Source organism: Equus quagga, chromosome 17 (assembly GCF_021613505.1).
Source record: "Equus quagga isolate Etosha38 chromosome 17, UCLA_HA_Equagga_1.0, whole genome shotgun sequence".
Taxonomy (NCBI): domain Eukaryota; kingdom Metazoa; phylum Chordata; class Mammalia; order Perissodactyla; family Equidae; genus Equus; species Equus quagga.
This window is the reverse complement of record NC_060283.1, coordinates 11,097,773-11,117,498: the sequence shown is the minus strand read 5'-3', so window position 1 is coordinate 11,117,498 and position 19,726 is coordinate 11,097,773. Positions and strand designations below refer to the sequence as shown.

The window sequence follows — 19,726 nt, the reverse complement described above, 5'->3', positions numbered from 1 at the left end:
TGGGGAAGCTGTGGCTCTCAGATGAGGAAACTGAGGCTGAAGGAGGTTGCACCTGGCTCAGAATCAATGGGCTAGTAATTGAGACCCAGAGCGTGGACACAGGGGTCCAACTAGAAATCCTCTTTTCATGCCATCAGTGTTTGCCGCCCTTCTCCCCTTGAGGATGCTGCAATGAAATTCTCATTCACACATTTAATTTGAATGTATTCTTTTTCTTCGATGGCTGTCCAGGGCAGAAGTCAGCTCCAGCTCGTAGAACTGCACTTTCCCCACTGCCAAGGGGGAGTGTGTGGCCACATTCTATGGAGGCACTTATAGGTGGGAGACACGGAGCCCCCTTACCTCTAGGATGTAGGCACTGGGACTCAGAGGGAACTCAACACCATTGATAGTGAAGACGATGTCGGGCAGGCTGTCGATGGATGAGCAGCTGATCACCCCCTGGAAAGAGCGAGGGTTGGAAGGGATTGCCTTCCTTCTGCATGGCTGTCCCCCCACCTCAGTCAACAATGGGGCAGCCAAGTCCTGCCTACCTCGCTGGAGTAGTCCTCGCTGGCTCCAATGTAGCTCTGGATATTGTCAATGGCAGAGGGTGGGCCAGCCAGCAGAGAGGTGCCGGTGTCAACAAGGGCCTGGCAGCCCCCGCTGCAAGTGATGGACTCCCCATTCATGGTGATGCTGAAAGCAAGATGCAAATAAGGGTCCCCTGAGCCCCCAGGGGGTACATCTCCCCAGTGGGGAACCATGTGAATGTCCCTCCTCCCCATCCCTTGGCCAATAGATAAAATTTCAGCTTCTCTCCTTCACGCCCTCATTCATTCCTGCTTTCATTTACTCAACACATCTTCACTGAGTGACTACTCTGTGCTACCCCTGGAAGACTAAATGCCAAATGAGGCAGCTACACAGTTTTTGGCTTCAGGGAGCTCAAAGTCTAGCTGGAAAGATAAGTTATGACAGAGGAAGAGCCGCATGAACAGGATACTGGACAGGGGAACAGAAACACAATCCAGGTGGTGGTGGGGAGCAACCAGGGAGGCCCTCTCAGGGAAGCAGACAGCCTGAGGTGGCCAAGGAGGTGAAGAGCTGGAGGAGAATGTCCCAGGCAGAAGGGAAGGCATGCAAGGAGGGATGGAGATGAGAGGAGCAGGGGCGGGAGTGGGAGGAACTGATGAGCTTTTAGCATGACTGGGGCAGACGTAAGGGGACCTAGTGTCCCTGTTTGCCCAGGACTGTCCTGGTTTTAGAACTCAAAGTCTTGAGTCCAAGGAAATTGCTCACTCCTGGGAAAACCTGGAGTCACCCTAGCAGGTCAGTCGGGGGAGGAACAGCAGGGGAATGAGGCTGCATGGAGGAGGGGTAGCCCAGAAGGTGAAGTTGAGAAAGAACCACCTGAAACAACTTCTCAGCCATTTGCCCTATCCATAGACTGAATGCGACATTTTTCCTAGAGTGGGAGGGGCATGTGCTGGTTCATAAGTTCCGTAAATGCCAAGTCATGAGGACTTGTGGGTCCTCCAGCTCTCCTCAGGGATGCTGGTGTCCTGTTTCCGTGAGCAAAGGAAAGTGGCTTCCTAATCATTGCAGAGCATCTGGGGTCCCAGACAGCTCTTCTCCTCCAAGGAGGGGCCTTTCTCAGCACCTCTCTGGCTTGCCCAACTTCTACCTTCTCCTCCTGGGGTACGTTTCACTGACTGGCTGTTCCATAGGGATTCTGGAAAGCTCACTTAACTATTAGTCCATAGAGAAGTGAGATCTGAGGTCTATCAGGCTAGTGCCCATCCATGGCAATGTCATCTCACCTGTCCACGGTGATCTGCCAGTAAGCATCTTCAGAAACAGGCACCCAGTGCAGGCTTCCAGAATAGTAAGAGGAATCGATGCCACTGAATATCACCATGCTGCCACTCTCGTCATCGCTGTTGAAAGTGGGGAGAAAAGACAGGAATTCATTCTTTCATCTGAACATCCGCTGTGTGCATCCTAAGAGCTACCCTTGGTTGGGCTCTTGCCAGTGCCAGGAGCCGTGCTGAGTGTGACGGACAGGGTTTCTTTTAATCCTCACGTCAATTCCCATCCAGTGGTCCCTATTATTATTATTTCCACTTTACAGGGAGGAATCTTAGGTTCATAGAAATGAGGTGACATGCCCAATGTCACACAGCCAGGGAGTGCCAGGACCAAGATGAGAACCCAGGCCTTTCTGGTTCGAGTTGTGATTCCAGCACATCCTCACTCTCGTTGCTGTGCAGACTTCAAGAGATGTGAATATGTGACTGCATTTGGTCTTAAGGCCTTGATAGTATAGATGCCTGATTCTCAGCCAAGAGCACTTTTGCCTCCAGGGGACATTTGCCAATGTCTGGGGACAGTTTTGGTTGTAATGTTTGGGTGGGAGTAGGAAGTGCCACTGGTGTCTAGTACGTAGAGTCCAGGCAGGCTGCTAAAGATCCTACAATGCATAGGACAGCCCCGAACAACAAGGAATTATGTGCCCATATGTCCATAGCGCTGAGATTGAGAAACCTTGATCTAGTTGAGAGATAAGATGGCCCCATGAAATCTCTAAGTCCCGTAAAGGCAGAGGATGTTTAGGAGCCAACTTGAATATTAAGTGACTAAGAGGATAAAAGGGCCTCTTGTTATAAATTACGCTTGTTATAAATTTCTTCTTTGTTAATAAAATAATCCATTTTGTGAATCTCCACAGTTTCAGGTTAGATAGAGAAGCAAATGTGGATGATGATGAGAATTTAATCACCAAAAAACTGGCTGCAGATACAAACATCATCACTCATCTGACCCCACATCAACCTTCCTGTAAATATCTGACAAGACAACGCAACACACTGAGACTATAGCTGAAGAACTAACAATTGAAGAAAAACATCAACGATGACAAATGGCTTCAAAAGAGTAGAATGAGAGAGTCAGAGGAAAGTGGAGAGTCTCAGGAAAACTGATGACACCCTCAGATATTCCTGCATAAACCTCGACTCAGGCAAAACCAACACTTACTTTATTCAGTCCTAGAATTAACTCATAGTCACAACAGGAACCTGGATTTTGTTAACTAATGAGAGAAACTTGCGTTCATCTTTTAAAAGTTTCATCGTTTAAGATATAAGTCCCCTTCAAATCTTCTTATCATCGCTATGGAATTCCAGCCCCTGTTTTTAATGGACTCTTTTTAAATGGTGGTCTCTTGGGGGCCAATTTGAGGGGACTTGGGCTGGAGAGCAAATGACTAATGACATTTGAGTTGTGTAAGTCAGGGTGACAAAGCCTCTTGCTGGTAAATGAGATGAATGAAGACAGTTCATCAGAGAGAGATTTGGCCCCATTCTCTACAAAGCTACACCTCTCAGCCTCAGACACGGACCTTTCGGGTCCCTTGCTGGCTGAGACCCTCTCTACCGCACCCAGCGCCATACAGCCCTCTGCTGGGCCAGGTGACCGTGACCTCCCTGCCCGACTTACGAGCTCAGGTAGACGGAGAAGAGGTCTTGGGAAATCAGACCCTGGTCCCATATGTTGTCAAAGACGGGAGTGGCCCCAGAGCTGGAGATGCTGGGGTAGGCGAGACCCAGGATGCCGTCAAAGGGAGCGTAGTACAGGAAGGAGCTGGGCTCCGACTCGCTCAGGCTGAAGATCTGGTTGGTGTCCTCGATGCCTCCGACCCGAGTCAGGGAGCCGAGATGTTCACAGCCAGCTTGTGTTGAGTGAGCCCTGCAGGGCACCAGCCCCAGGCCCAGAGCATCCCTGGTTCATCTCATGTAGGACTCGGTTTCTGGGGCCTCAGGCTGGAAGGAGGGGAGAGCGACGGTCTCTGGGAACGCTTGTTAGTCTGCTGGAAGTGACCATTTTAGCTGATCTCCAGATGGCCACAGTCTGCGACTTGGTGTGAGAATTTGCTGCAGAACAGATGGGGTCTATGTGTTCCTGTTTCAGATGATTGGATGCAAAGCAGACCCCAGGCAAATCAGAGCCCTTGACGCCTGTGGCACACTGGAATTTGGAGGGTGCTTTTTACATGTTTGAACTGGACGGGGGCTGCAGGTGGACGGAAGAGAAAGAGGAGCAGGTACTAAAGGAGAATGGAGCCTTTTCCTTCGTCTCCCCCAGATTCCATAGCACTCAGCTTGGGTGGGGCTGAGGTTGCCTTATGGCTCCAGGCATCTCACCCCCTTACCCACTACTGTCCCCCCTAGAAATGTTGTGATGTCTCTGCCACTTCTGCATCCCCCTCCTCAAATCAGGTTACTTTGGCGTCAGTGAGACCCGTATTGCTTGGATAGGCTGATTCTGGGGGTGCACTGTGGCCCCCATGGTCCCCAGAAGCTGGCCCTGGGGCTGGGCAGGAGGAGGTGGTGAGCCAGCAGGTGCTCATCCTGACAGTGTTGTATCTGAGGACGCCTGTCATGCTGCCGGTGCCATAGGTGATGGATATCGACTCACTAGTGGCCTCGTAGGTGGAGGAATCCTCAGGGTTGAAGTGGTTGTGGCCGGCTGGGAGGGCAAGAAATGACATCGTTAACCTCCAAATCCAAGAGAGAAATGTGGCCAGTGATGTCTTTCTGGGGTGGGCTGCCTTGGTTCTGGGTGGGGCTTTGGAGGAGAAAGGTGCCCTTTTCCCCAGACGTTGCAGCCCAAGCATCCCCAGGTTCCATTCTTGCCTGGTTGGACCAAGTGGGACCATCTTCTCAAAGGAAGGTCCCCAGTCAACCCCACCATCCTCCTAAGGACCCCAGGCAAACACTGAGTAGAGCAGGCCCACAGCTGCCCATGGCAATGAGCCCCTTCACAGCGCACTGTGAACAGCCCACCACACAGCTACACTGTCACGGTCACAGCCCTACAATGTTACAGTTCAGGTTATGAAGGGGAGGATTCCAGGGGCTCCTCTGAATCAAAAGTCATGTTAAAATGCTAGAAGAGGAAGGAACTTGAAATGCTGTCCATGACTCTCGATTATAAACACGTTTCCTCAGCAAACCAATGACTCTTTCTTTAAAGTGAGATCATGGCTCAGCTCAGTCATGCTTTGAGTCACTTTCTCATGTCAGGCTCTTGTCTCAATTGGCCATCTCTTACCCCTTTAGCCCCGTCTCCCTTTGGTCCCCCCTTACTCCCCTTGGCTGTGGTTGTTCAGGAGAGCTGCTCTCTGCCATTGGACTGAACCCCTGGAGGAAGGGACCATGTGTGATTCATCCTCTATCCCCAGGGCTCCTAAGCCCTTGCTGGACACATGGGTGCTCAGGAAATGCCTGCTGAGAGAATCCCTGAGGGACTCCAGCAGGCTTGAAATTGGACCTGTTTGAAGCCCCTGAGCATTCAGGGCTCCCAGGTCAGTGGGCGCTGGGGTCCCGGGCAGGGCCAGGCACTCACAGCAGGCAAGACTGGAGCAGTAGGTCGAGGGCACCCACAGGTTGGAGGAGTCGGTGTCAAAGATGACGGTGAACTCCTGAGCGGGAGTTCCAATGCTGATGGTGCCGAATTACTCCTCCTGCGGGGTGGGGACAGCACAGGTCACTCCCCATCCTGGGACCCCCCAGGGAGCAGGGCCTCCTGGGGCTTCTCCTCAGCTCCCCACCCTCACTGCTCTCCTTGCCTTTCTCTCCCTGTCCAATGCAGCCATCCTTCAAGGCCCCGCCTCGCCTCCTCTCCTTCTTGACGTCTTCCCTGATTCCATCCCTGTTTCCCTCTGACTGTCTCTTCTAAGCACCATCAACACCTAATAAGAATCTGCTGCCCCTTTCAGCTCTCCTCTCGAATGTCTTAGTCGTCCCATCCTAGAGAACACACCATCTCAGAGGACAAGATGGAACCGTATAGCACCTAGCAGAGTCAATGATTAAATTCTCATTCAGTAAATTGTCGATTGGGAGGTAAAGAAGTCACCTAAAGATGGAAACCCCTGGAGATATCTTGTTCCTAAATCGAGGTGTGTATAGCAGTTTTTGAGGAAGGGCATTGTCAGGATTTTTATTCTTAGCGGCAGCCCTGTCTCCCTCACCAGCAGTTCTAGCCATGCTGGGCTGGCTCTTCTTTGATGATGACAAGCTCGTTCCCATCCTAGGGACTTGCATTTGCTATTCCTGTGCTAGGAAAATGTCTCATCTGGATCTTTCGTTGGCCTGCTCCTCCTCTTCAAACATTCAGAGCTCTAGTCACACATCACCTCCTCAAAGAGGCCCTCCATGACCACTTCAGCTAAATTTGCCTTTCCCCCGTTTGTCTTCTTCCCATTACTCTACTTAAATAATTTTTCTTTTCAGCTCTTGTCATTATGTGACATTATCTTGGATATTTAGCTATTTGTCTCCTACTTGCCTTCTCTTCTATAACAAAAGCTCCAGGAACTTTGCTGCTTCATCACTGTTTCCTCAGCTCCTAGCTCAGAGCCTCTGGCACGTAGTAGATGCTTCATAAACATTTGTTAAGTGAATAAATGGGCTGGCTTTACCAAGCTTTTACCCAGTCATGCCTTGTGCTAAGCCTCCAAAAAAATGCTACTATGTTAATTACTCACAACAACCCTCTGGTGGTAAAATTCGTGGTTCTGTTTGACAGAGGAGTAAACTGAGGCTTGATCAGAGAATTTAAATGACTTGCCCAAGGTCATGTGGCTTGGAACCATTAGAACCTAGATTTGCATCAGATCTGGCAGATTTCAAGGTTAAGCTCTTAACAACAGGCAACATTGCTTCCTACCTTTGGCCCTATGCCATTCACAGGGGAGACATAATCTCTACTGAAGGGCATGGGTTGGCCATTGGGCCCCAAATAGAACAGTGAGTCATCTTCCTGAAGCTCCACACCAATTATGTCACCCCTATGATTAAGATGATTCAGTGGCAATGAGGATGCAGACTCTCGTCAGAAACTCTGGTCTGGTTCCATCCACGGACCCCGAGTCCTCACTCTGCACCTCCCTCCCTCCCTCTCTGCTGTCCCTGAATGCTGGCCTCCTTTCCTCAAACGCACTCTGCTCCCTGCTGTCCCAGGGTCTGGCACAAGTCATTCTGCTCTCTGGGACTCTCGCCTGTCCTCTCCAACCCCCGCTTCTCCTTCTTTGCCCTGGGGAAGTGTTCCTGCCCACCAGCTGCCACCCTCTCGCATTGTCACCTTCACTGCATAGCCCTTGGTCTGTCTGTACTTTTCATTGATGATGAGGCTCAGTGATGATTGTCTCTCCCTACTAGACTGTGAGCCCCATGAGGGCAGGGGCTGTGCCTGGTTTTGTTCCTTGCTGCTTTTCCTGGTCCCAGCATATTACTGGGCACATAAGGAGGTGCTCTGCTCACATAAACACTGAATGAATGAATAAATGAATGAACAAAGGAATGAGACCAACATCTCTGACTGTGAGTTTTCCTGTCTTTCCTGGCCTCTGAGATCCAGGGAGCAGACCCTTGGGTTACTTCCTCAGGGCTTAGAGCCTGGTCCAGCTTCCACAACCTCTGACACCTCCTCTCTCCTCTGAGCCAAGTCCTAGGAGCTGCACCCCCACACCACCTGCCCTGCACTCACATCCATGTAGTTCTCCAGGCCCTCTGTGTCTGCCAAGGTGGCGGCCTCCTTGGGGAAGTACTTGCTGGCTGGGTTGCGGGGATGCTGCTTGAGGAAGTCCTCCAGCAGGCCATTCTCACGCAGGTTCTGCCTCAAGGACTTCTTTTTGACAAGTGGAACCCTGTGGCAGAGCATTTGCAAATGGGTTGGTTTGGAGGAGGAAGTGTAATTGGGGAAGGAGCCTGCTCATGGGGTGCTGTGGAAGGCCCGGAAGATAAAGGAAGCTGATCCAAGAGAGGAAGAAGGAAGGAAGTCAAGAAGGGAGATGCTCCCATTTTTATACACAAATGCAAAGATGTTCAGTGGGCACCTAAGGGCATTCTGCCCACTGATGGAGCTGGGAACCAAATCCAGCACGGACTTGAAGGCCTGGGATGTTAATCCCATCTGCACTGCTGCCTCCATAAAAGGACAGAGAGAGAGACAAGAAAGGAGACTCAGGTTGATGGAAGACAGCCAGGAGGTGTATGAAGGAGCAAGCAAAAAAGAAAAAAAGAGAGGAAAAGAAGACAGTGTGACAAGCAGTGAAGGGAACCACCCCTCAGAAGCTGTTCCTCCTGCCACGTATCCCCCAGACTGACTTGTACATAAGGCACTCAGAGAGCACCACCAAGCTGAGCAGCAGCAGCCACTTCATGGTTCTTCCTGGGTCCCAAGTCTCCAGAGAAGGGAAGACGGGTGGAAGGCGTATAGCAGAGGCAGGAGCTGCTCCTTATATGCAGCACAAGTTCTCGGGAACCTGCCTTATCAGCCTCCAAACGTCACCCATTATCCTAACCCCAAACAGAAAGTTTCCTGATATGATAGTCCCCACCCCTGCGCCATGTTCTGAGAAGTGTCCATTTGGGCAGCTTTCCACTGTAACCACATCCCACGATTAGGATGCACCTGCATAGAGAACGAGCCATGGAAAGGTGGCTTATTTCTCAAATAATGAAAAGGGCTGCATGAAAACTTGACAAGCTGAATGTTTTGACAAAATTGGTCTAACATGCACTTAACACTGAACAGATGTCAAATGAGCTCAGTGTCATCTCAATTTGTCCTGGTTGGACAGATGCTGGGGTTCCTGGAGAGCAGCTCCCCGCTTAGCGATGGACCATGTTCCTTTAGTTGCTAACCCAAAGTGAATTTGTGGGTCGTCTTCTAACCCAATGGATTCTCCACTTTGTAGGATTTATTCGGTCTGTGCAGTCCAGTGGCAACTTATTGAGGAATTGTGGAAGAGGGGGAGATGTGGGAGGGACGTCACCAGGAGGTAGCCGGCTCACCTGCAGTTCTTGTTCTGAAATGGATTCCCTGGGCCGTCCCAGGTTTTTCCAGCATCAGGAGACACAGATTTTATAAAAGCTCCCAATTTCCCCCAGTGCTCTGGGTGAGCATGGAGGGGTGGGCACTGTGGATCAAGTTCAGGACCAGTGGTGGTTAGTACCAAGCACATTTGCATTTCATCCTCACCCACTAAAACATCTTTGTGCCCCAAATCTAGATCCTTGCCCCATATTTTTACATCTTCTGGTGCCTCCATCCTCTCCTCTGTCTTTTTCTCTTCCTTGAGGCTTTGTGTTTGATCTACACTCTCATCATTGGGTTGATCTCAACTCTTCCGTGGAGGAGCTGATGGTCCTGAAAAAGTCTGCTAAGTCCTGGGAGCACCAGATGGAGACCCCTGGCTCCAGGCCATCACTGGGTGTTCGGGAAGGAGGGGCATATGCTGGGGGTGGGTCATCAAGGTCTTTAAGGATCAGTAATGTCTTATGCTGGCTGTGGTTACGTGGGGGCTCATCATTATTTTGTGTACTATATGTATCCGTTGTGCATATCTGAAACCATTCATCATATTTTTTCATAGAAAGAAAGAAGGACAGAGTCTTTTGTGTGTAGCTTTCAAGTTGGAAATGAAGGGAAGTGTGGTTGGGGGTAGAGGGTGAGTCAGGGACCCTCAGGACTGAGATGTGGGGAATCAACCCTGAAGAACATGACACATGTTTTATTCATCATTTATTTTCCTTCATGAATTATATGGTGCATCGACATGTTCAACACAGTGTTTAATCCCGTGTAAACTTGGTTTCATTAACAGCAGCTTGGGAATGTGGCTCAGAGTAGGGTCACAATTCCGTAATTAGCTGTTTTTGCCCTTTGCCAACGATTCTGGCAACTTACACAGGGCAATATCGTTCATGTGTTTCTCTTCCTTGGCAGTTACGGGACACAGCTTAGATTTATCAACCTCTGAGTCTGAGCTCATTCTGGTAGGTAATATTATTATCACCATTTTACACATGAGGAAACTGAGGCACAGAGACATTGTGGCCACTTGCCTGAGGTGACACAGGTAAGAAGTGACCGAGTGGGGGCTCGAGTCCAGGTCTGTGTTACTCCCCGTGCCTTCTCCCTGACTCCACTTCCTGGGGTTTACTGGGGGCCGTGGAGAATCTTATGAAGAGCTCTGGCTCCCGAGTCTGGGTTTGAATCTCAGCCCTGCCTCTGAACAGCTGTAAGACCCGGGACTGCTGATCCAGCCTCTTGGAGACTCAGTTTACTCATCTGTGAAATGGGCATAATAGTACCACCAATTGTATAGGATCGTATGAGGATTAAATATAGAGTGTTAACCAGCCACACACACACAGCAGCTAAAATGAGAACAACTGTCAATACCAAGTGCTGATGAGGATGCTGAGCACGTGGAACTTTCCTACAGTGCAGGTGGGAGGGGAGATGGCACAGTCACTTTGGAAAACAGCTGAGCAGTTTCTTATAAACATGCACTTACCATGGACTCAGCAATCCCCCTCCTGGGTATTTACTGACAAGAAATGAAAAACACGTGTCCACACAGATACCTGCACACAAATGTTTATAACAGCTTTTTCATAATTGCCAAAAACTGGAAACAACTCAACTGTCCTTCAACTTGTCCCTGGATGAGCAAGTGGTGGTGCAGCCACACGGGGAATGAGCCGTCAGCAGTAGAGACAGAGGAGCTGCCGGGTGAATCTCACGAGCGTTGTGCTGAGTGAAGGAGACCAAACTCCAAAGGCAACACTTGTAAGATTCTGTTTATATGGCATCTGGAAAAGGAAAATAGTGAGACCTTAACACAGGTCAGAGGCCAGGGGAAGACGCTGTCTGCAAAGGGGCACAGGGGATCTTTTTGGGCTATGGAAAGATTCTATCTCTAGATTGCACACTTGAAAAGGCAAATCTCACTCTGTGACAAGAGACCTGATGCCCCCGACTTCACAGCAGATGACGGGCTCAGCCAGTGACGGCCACATGGTGGGGGTGAAGGGAGTGGTTACCAGGCTCTGTCTGTGGAGGCTCCTTGGAGGGGACACATGGGTTCATTTCAAATGAAATGTTGTGATACCATTAAAGGAAATGACAAAGAAGAGAACACTCACTCATCATCCCTGCTTCCATTTTGGTCCTTTGGAACCAGGAGTAACATCTGTCTATGCTCTGCTTTTCTCCTCCACATTCAGTGGTGGGATGATGAAGTTGGGGGTGAGGCGAAGTTCCGAGGAGCTGAGTGAGGACTGTGAACATTTCTCCGGGGCCCTGGGTGCTGGGTCCTCCAGACAGGCTCTTTCATGTCATCCTGAGGTGAGAGTGTGGTGGCCAGAGTCCATCTAGGAGGGGTAAGTAGTGTCTATGTTCCCCTGTGCACCTGGAGCTGACTTGCAAGGCTTGGAGCCCAAGGCATTGATTTTGGGGGCACAGCTTGTCTGTGGGATCCTCACAGGAATTTTGAACAGAGGAAAAATATGTTTGGGAAGCAGAAGGAAGAATCCTTGGGCAGTAAACTGCAGGACCCATTTGCACATTCATTCAACATGTTTTTATGATGCACCAACTACCTGCTGGGTAGTAGGCATGTTCTGGTTGCTGGGAGTACATCCATGAGAAAGGTGGACACAGGCCACGCCTTCAAGGAGTTTGTGGTCAGCTCAAGAGGGCCGAGAGAGGAGGTCTCTTTCATTCCCACTCAGATTGGTCTTCAGGTCACACTAATGGGAAGCTCTTGGATTGGTGAAGATAGCTAAGTCTTCCCACGTTAGAGATTTTCACACACTGGGGGAAGGTGATGTGCTTAGTGGCATCCATTCCAGGCTTATGGCTGGCTCTACAATGGCCCCCAATTATGCTTGCCACCTGATATCCATGCCCCTTATAATCTCCTCCCCTTGAACCTGTCCATGACCTGTGACTTTCTTCTAACCATTAGGACATGGCAAAGCAGAGGGGATGTCACTTTTGTGGTTCCATTACATGAAATTGTCACTTCTGTCTTGACAGCTGACTGTTTGTATGGACTATCTCTGTGGCTGGGTCTGATGAAGCGAGCAACCCCATGGAGAGGCCCACACAGAAAGGTACAGAGCGTGGCCTCCAGCCAGCAGCCAGCAAGGAACTGAGGCTCCCAGTCTGACAATGTGCCAGGACCTGAATCCTGTTGACAACCACGTGAGCTTGGAAGCAGACCCTCCTCCAGTCGAGCCTCAGAAGAGACCACATCCTTGCCTGACACCTTGGCTACAGCCTTGTGAGTGATCCTGAAAAAGAGAACCCAGCCAAACTGGAATCCTGACCCAGAAAACCCTGAGAGAATGCATGCGAGTTGTTTTAAGTTGCTAAATTTGTGTTATTTTATCACCAGCAGTAGAAAACCAATACAGGGCTAGAAAACTCCACAAAGATCCACCTGGATACCTCCCATTCTTCTCCATTTGGGGCCTGTTTCAATACCCTTCAAGGTGGCTTTCTGCTCAGGCCACGTGAGTGATCTGAGAAAGAGGGCGTTGGCATTATTGCTCTGCTTCTCTGCAAACCTCCCTCCACACAATAAGGATTGCACTTCCATGGCTCTTCATGCTTTTCTGAGTGTTTTCAGACACATGATCTCTTTAAAAGAATTATTCCTGCGTTGTCCTCCTTGACACAGTTCAGAAGAGTCAAGTGATCAGCTCAGGTTCACATAACTGCATAGCGACACGGGAGACCCTAGAAGCTGGGGCCAGGAAGCTCTGGTCTTGGGAGGCTCTTGTCCTGGGCCAGGCTCTGTTCTCCCACACGTCCACCAGGTTTCTGTCCATTGGTTGGAGTGTGAGGTGGACATTTCATGATGGCCACAGCCTCCATCCAGGGATACTCAGAGAAGCCATTCTACCCTGTCCCCAGAGGACCTCTCAGGAGGGAAAGTGGAGTCCTGACTCCAGGGCCACGTGTTCTCCGTGAGGTCTGATCTTCAGCCAGGGACGACCCATGGCTGCCAGCAGGGAAGCCACATAATCTCATCTTGCTGGACTGGCCTGGCAGAAAGATTAAACATCATTCACTTTGCCATTAGCCCCGTGTGGCAGCAGGCTTTGAGGGGCACTAGAAACTGAATCGCTAATGCAGGGCGTCCACTGCCAAGAGCACAGGTGTTCTGAAATGTTCCATGAACATATCAAGTCAAGCAATGGAATGAAGCCTAAAGAACCCAATCATGTTGGAACCAAGATGGAACACTTTGGCACAATAATTGTTATCCAGCTGGTCTGATGGCCTCTTGGTCCTGGAGTTTCACCACCATCTTCTTCCACTTTGCTTTTTTCTAAGAAACATAGAACTCATAAAGGATTGGATGTGAGAAACCCAGGCTCAGAGAGGGAACGTGGCTTGCCTATGTTCAAGAGCCAGCACATGGTGAGCCCACACCCATGCCTGGGCTTGCTGACCCTCTTCAGGGCTCCTTCTGCCACACCATGCTGTTGCATCAGACAAGAGTGTTTGCTGTTCTTTTTTCTTCTTCATTACCTCCTTCCTTAATCTCTTCCTCTGCTTTCTTCCATTTTTAAAATTTAGAATTCAGGAACTGAATTAACTTTGCAGAAGACTAATTGCAAATATGTATTGAGTACTTATATGTTGAGGAACATCATATATTTGATTTCTTTTTTAAAATGATGTATAATGGTATATAACATTATATTAGTTCAGGTGTACAACATAATGATTCAGTATCTGTATATATCGCAAAACGATCACCACTATAAGTCTAGCTAACATCTGTCACTATACATAGTTACAAAATCTATTTTTCCTTTCACTTATTGTGGTAACATTTGTCTATAACATTCCATAAATTTTAAGTGTGCATACTAGATTTTGATTTCTGTGTAGGTTGTATCATGCTCACCACCCAAAGACTAATTACAATCCACCACCACACACTTGTACCTAATCATCACTTTCGCCCTCCTTGCTCCCTCTTTCCCTCTGGTGACCACCAACCCCATCTCTGTCTCTATGTGTTTGTTTGTTGTTGTTTTTATGTTGTATTTATAAGTGACATCATACAGTATTTGACATTCTCCCTCTGACTTATTTCACTTAGAATAATACCCTCAAGTTCCGTCCATGTTGTCACAAATGGCGAGATTTCATCCTTTTTATGGCTGGGTAGTATCCCATGGTGTATCTACAGCACATCTTTATCCATTTGTCTCTTGATGGGCACCTAGGTTGCCTCCAAGTCTTAGCTATTGTGAATAATGCTGCAGTGAACATAAGGGATCATGTATCTTTATGTATTCATGTTTTCAGGTTCTTTGGATAACTACCCAGCAGTGGAATAACTGAATCATATGATAGTTCTATTCTTAATTTTTTGAGGACTCTCCATACTGTTTCTCTAGTGGCTGCACTAGTTTGCACTGCCACCAGAAGTCTATGAGAGTTCTCTTTTCTCCACATCCTCTCTAACAGTTGTTATTTCCTGTCATTAATTATAGCCACTCTAATGAGCATGAGATGATATCTCATTGTACTTTTGATTTGCATTTCCCTGATAGTTGGTGATGTCGAACATCTTTCCCTGTGCCTGTCGGCCATCTGTATATCTTCTTTGGAAAAATGGCTGTTCGTACCCTCTGCCCATTGTTTATGGGTTGTTTGTTTTGTTGTTGTTGAGTTGTATGAGTTCTTTACATATTTTGGAGATTAACCCTTTATTGGATATATGATTTGCAAATATTTTCTCCCAGTTGGTGGGCTGTCTTTTCCTTTTGTTCCTGGTTTCCTTTGCTGTGCAGAAGCTTTTTAGTCTGATGTAGTCCCATTTGTTTATTTTTCTTTTGTTTTCTATGCCTGAGTAGACATGGTATTTGAAAAGATGGTGCTAAGACAGATGGCGAAGAGTGTACTGCCTGTATTTTCTTCTAGAAGTGTTATGGTCTTACATTCAAGTCTTTAATCCATTCAGAGTTCATTTTTGTATGTAGTACAAGATAATGGTCTACTTTCATTCTTTTGCTTGTGGCTCTTCAGTTTTCCTAATACCATTTATTAAAGAGAATTTCCTTTCTCCATTGTGTGTTCCAGGGTCCTTTGCTGAAGAGTAGCTGTCTATAGATGTGTGGGTTTATTTCTGGGATCTCAATTCTATTCCATTGATCTGTGTGTCTGTTTTTGTGCCTGTATGATGCTGTTTTGATTACTATAGTTTTCCAGTATATTTTGAAACCAGGGATTGTGATGCCTCATCTTTATGCTTTTTTCTTCGGCTTGCTTTGGCTATTTGGGGTCTTTGTTGTTCCATGCAAATTTTAAGATTCTTTGCTCTTTTTCCACAAAGAATGTCATTGGGATTCTGATTGGGATTACATTGACTCTGTTGATTGCTTTAGTTAATATGGACATTTTCACTATGTCTATGCTTCCAATCCATATGCATGGAATATGTCTCCACTTTTTTCATCTCAACTTTGATTTCTTTCAATAATGTCTTATAGTTTTCATTGTGTAGATCTTTCACCTACTTGGTTAAATTTATTCCTAGATATTTTATTCTTTTTGTTGCGATTGTAAAAGGGGTTGTATTCTTGAGTTACCTTTCTGCTAGTTTGTTATGAAAGCATAGAAATACAACTGATTTTTGTAAGCTGATTTTCTACCCTGCAACTTTGCTGTAGTTGTTGATTATTTCTAATAGCTTTCTGATGGATTCTTTAGGGTTTTCTATGTATAGAATCACATCATCTTCATACTGAAAGAATTTCACTTATTCATTTCCCATTTGGATTCTGTTCATTTCTTTTTCTTGCCTAATTGCTCTGGGTAATACCTCCAGTACTATGTTGAACAGGAGTGGTGAGAGTGGGCACCCATCTCTTGGTCCTGTTCTCAGAGGGATAGTATTCATTTTTTAAGCACTGAGTATGATGTTAGCTGTGGTTTTGTCATGAATGGCCTTTATTATGTTGATGTACTTTCATTCTGTACCCATTTTATTGAGAGTTTTTATCAAAAATGTATATTGGATCTTCTCGTGCTTTCTCTGAAACTATTGGGATGGCTGTGTGATTTTTATTCTTCATTTTGTTAATGTTATGTATCACATTTATTTTTTTAAGAGGTTGAACCATCTCTGCATCCCTGGTATAAATCCCACTTGACCATGGTCTATGATCCTTTTAATGTATTGCTGTATTCAACTTGCCAATATTTTTTGAGGATTTTTGCATCTATGTTCATTAGCTCTATTGGCATGTAATTTTCCTTCTTTATGTTGTCCTTATCTGGTTTGGGGATCAAGGTGATTTTGATCTCATAGAATGCCTTAGGAAGTCTTCCATCTTCGTCAATTTTTTGGAATACTTTGAGAAGGATAGATATGGAATCTTCATTGAATATTTGGTAGAATTCTCCAGAGACGCCATCTGGTCTTGGACTTTTTTTTGGGGGGGGGAGATTTTGATTACTGTTTCGAAATCTTTAATTGTTATTGTTCTATTCATATTCTATAATTCTTCTAGATTCAGTTTTGGGAGGTTCTATGAGTCTAAAAATTTTTCCATTTCTTCTAGTTTATCCTATTGGTTGGCATACAGTCTTTCATAATATTTTCTTATACTCCTTTGTATATCTTGGTATCCATTGTAATTTCTCCTTTCATTTCTCATTATATTTATTTCAGCCTTCTCTCTTTTTTTCTCAGTGACTCTGGTTAAGGGTTTGTCAATTTTGTTTATCCTCTCAAAGCACCAGCTCTTAGTTTCATTGGTCTTTTCTACTGTTATTTTTGGTGTCTATTTCATTTATTTCTGCTCTAATATTTATTATTTCCCTCCTTCTGCTGACTTTGGGCTTTGTTTATTCTCCTTTTTCTAGTTCTGTTAGGTGTAGTTTAAGATTACTTATTAGAGATTGTTCTTGTTTGTTGAGGTGAGCAAGTACTGCTATGAATTTCCCTCTTAGAACCACTTTTGCTGCATCCCATGAATTGGTATGATGTGGTTTCCTTTTCATTTGTCTCCAGATAGTTTTTGATTTCTCCTTTGATTTCTTCATTGATCCAATGGTTGTTCAGTAGCGTGTTGCTTATTCTCCACATGTTTGTCACTTTCCCAGCTTTTTTCTTGCAGTTGTTTTCTAGTTTCATAACATTACAGTCAGGAAAGATGCTTGATATGATTTCAATATTCTTAAATTCATTGAGGCTTGCCTTGTTTCCTGACCTATGGTGTGTCTTTGAAAATGGTTCACGTGTGCTTGAGAAGAATGTGCGCTTTGCTGATTTGGGATGGAACGTTCTATATATTTCTCTTAAGCCCATCTGGCCTAGTTTTTCATTTACTTCAACTATTTCCTTGTTGACCTTCTATCTGGATGATCTATCCACTGATGTAAGTGAGGTGTTGAGGTTCCCTACTATTATTGTGTTGCTTTTAGTTTGTCCCCTTAGATCTGTTAATAGTTGCTTTATATACTTCAGTGCATCTGTGTTGGGTGCATATATATTTAAAATTGTTATATTTTCTTATCAGAGTGTCTCTTTTATCATTATATACTCCTCCTCTTTGTCTCTCATGCATTTTTTATCTTGAAGCCTCTTGTGTCTGATATAAGTTTAGCAACATCTGCTTTCTTTTATTTGTAATTTCCTTGGAGTATCAGCTTCCATCCCTTCACTCTGAACTTGTGTTTGTCTTTAGAGTTGAGATGTGTTTCTTGCAGGCAACATATTGTTGGGTCTTGTTCTTTAATCCATCCAGCCACTCTATCTGTTTTGATTGGAGACTTCAATTCATTTACATTTAGTATGATGACTGATATATGATGACTTAATACTGAGATTTTTATCTCTTATTTTCAATTGTTCTTTTTTCCCTTGTTTCTCTTGCCATCCATTTCTGACTGTCATTTCAGTTTGATGATTTTCTACAACAATTTCTCAGTTATCTCTTTATTTATCATTTGGGTCTCTACTGTGACTTTTTGTTTAGTGGTTACCATGAAGTTTGTATAAAAGATCTCATAGATGAGATAGTCCATTTTCTGATAGCCTCTTATCTCCATTAGTGTAAGATGGTTCCATCCCTTTTCACTTCACTGTCTAAGTTATTGCTGTCTCAAATTATTCTGTTTTGTATTGTGAGTTTGTGATTAAAATGAAGTGTTTATAGTTACTTTTTATGCTTTCCTTCCCTTTATCTCAAATGTTTTAATTGAGCATTTGGTAACCTGCTCTAATAGAGAGGTGTAATTTTCTGATTTTTTCTCTCTCTTTATCTCCTTGCTCAAGGCTTTGTAAACTTTTTCCTTTTTCTTTTGATTTTGAGGTAATTCTTGATCATTTCTTGTCAGAAAGTGAGTCTTGTGGCAATGAGCTCCCTCAGTTTTTATCTGGGAATTTTTTTGTTTCTCCATTGTATCTGAAGGGTAGTTTCACTGGATAGAATATTCTTGGCTGAAAGTTTTTGTCTTACACTGTTTTGAATACATCATTCGACTCGCTCCTAGCTTGTAAAGTCTCTGCTGAGAATTGCACTGAAAACCTGATAGGGTTCCTTTGTAGATTATTCTCTTCTGTCTTGCTGCCCTTAATATTTTTCCTTTATCATTGACTTTTGCCAGTTTTACTAATATATGCCTCAGAGAAGGTCTTTTTGCTTTGATATAATTAAGAGTTCTATTGATTTCCTGTGCTTGTAATTCCATTTTCTTCTCCAGGTTTTGGAAGGTATCAGCTTTTATTTCTTTGAACCAGCTTTCTGCTCCTTTCTCCCTCTCTTCTCCTGAAATACCTATAATCCTTACATTGCATTTCCTAATTCAGTCATATATTTCTTGGAGAATTTCTTCATTTCTTTTTAGTCTTAGTTCTCTTTCCCCCTACATCCAAAGCATTTCTATATTCCTATCCTCAAGATTGCTAATTATTTTCTCCATACTATCAACTCTGTTATTTAAGGAATCTAGATTTTTCTTAGTCTCATTCATTCTGTTTTTCATCAACATGTCAGATTGGTTTTTCTTTATAGTTTCAATCTCATTTGTGAAGAATTCCTTCTGTTCATTAATTTTGTTTCTGCTTTCACTGAACTGTCTTTCTGAGTTCTTTTGTAACCTGTTGAGTTGTTTTTGTTGTTTTTCTGTGAGGCAGATTGGCCCTGAGCTCACATCTGTTGCCAATACTCCTCTTTTTCATTGAGGAAGACTGTCACTGAGTTAAAATCTGTGTCAATCTTTCTCTATTTTATGTGGGATGCTGCCACAACGTGACTTGATGAATGGTGCTAGGTCCAAGCCTCGGCTCTGAACCTGTGAATTCCAGAGCACAGAGAGGAGCATGTGAACTTAACTGCTACACCAAAGGGGCAGACCCATGTTGAGGATTTTTATGGCAGCTATTTTGAATTCTCTGCCATTTAGATTGTAGATTTCTGTGCCTTCAGGATAGATTTCTGGGTGTTTGTCTTTTCCTTCTGGGCTGGAGTATTAACATATTTCTTCACACTTGGTGGAGTGGATTTGTCCCATTACATAGTGGTAGTGTCTGGTCACAGGTTCTACCTGCCACCACTTGAGGAGGGTAGGAGCTGTGAATTCTGAGCCCTGCGTGAGCCCTGTCAGCTGTGTCTGTCTGAGCCTGGGCCACTCACTGGTCCCATAGTGACCCAGTGAGCTCCCCCACTGAATAGGAAGGAAGTCATTCAGGGGCTCAGGGCTGCCATCACCTGTTCCTGCATTTATACTGAGTTGCACACCCTCATCCCTTTGGGCTGCAGTGGTGCTATGAGTGCTCTAGCTGGGAGAGCAGTCACATGCATGTACTGGGCTGCCAGGGGTGTGGAGAATGCTCACCTATCTCCACCACCTC

General features: G+C 45.7%; 1 pseudogene; it reads right to left on the bottom strand.

Annotated features, from left to right (window-relative positions):
* Positions 1-312: 312 nt before the first annotated feature.
* LOC124229017 (pepsin A-like) lies at positions 313-8,209 on the bottom strand (annotated as a pseudogene).
* Positions 8,210-19,726: the final 11,517 nt, after the last annotated feature.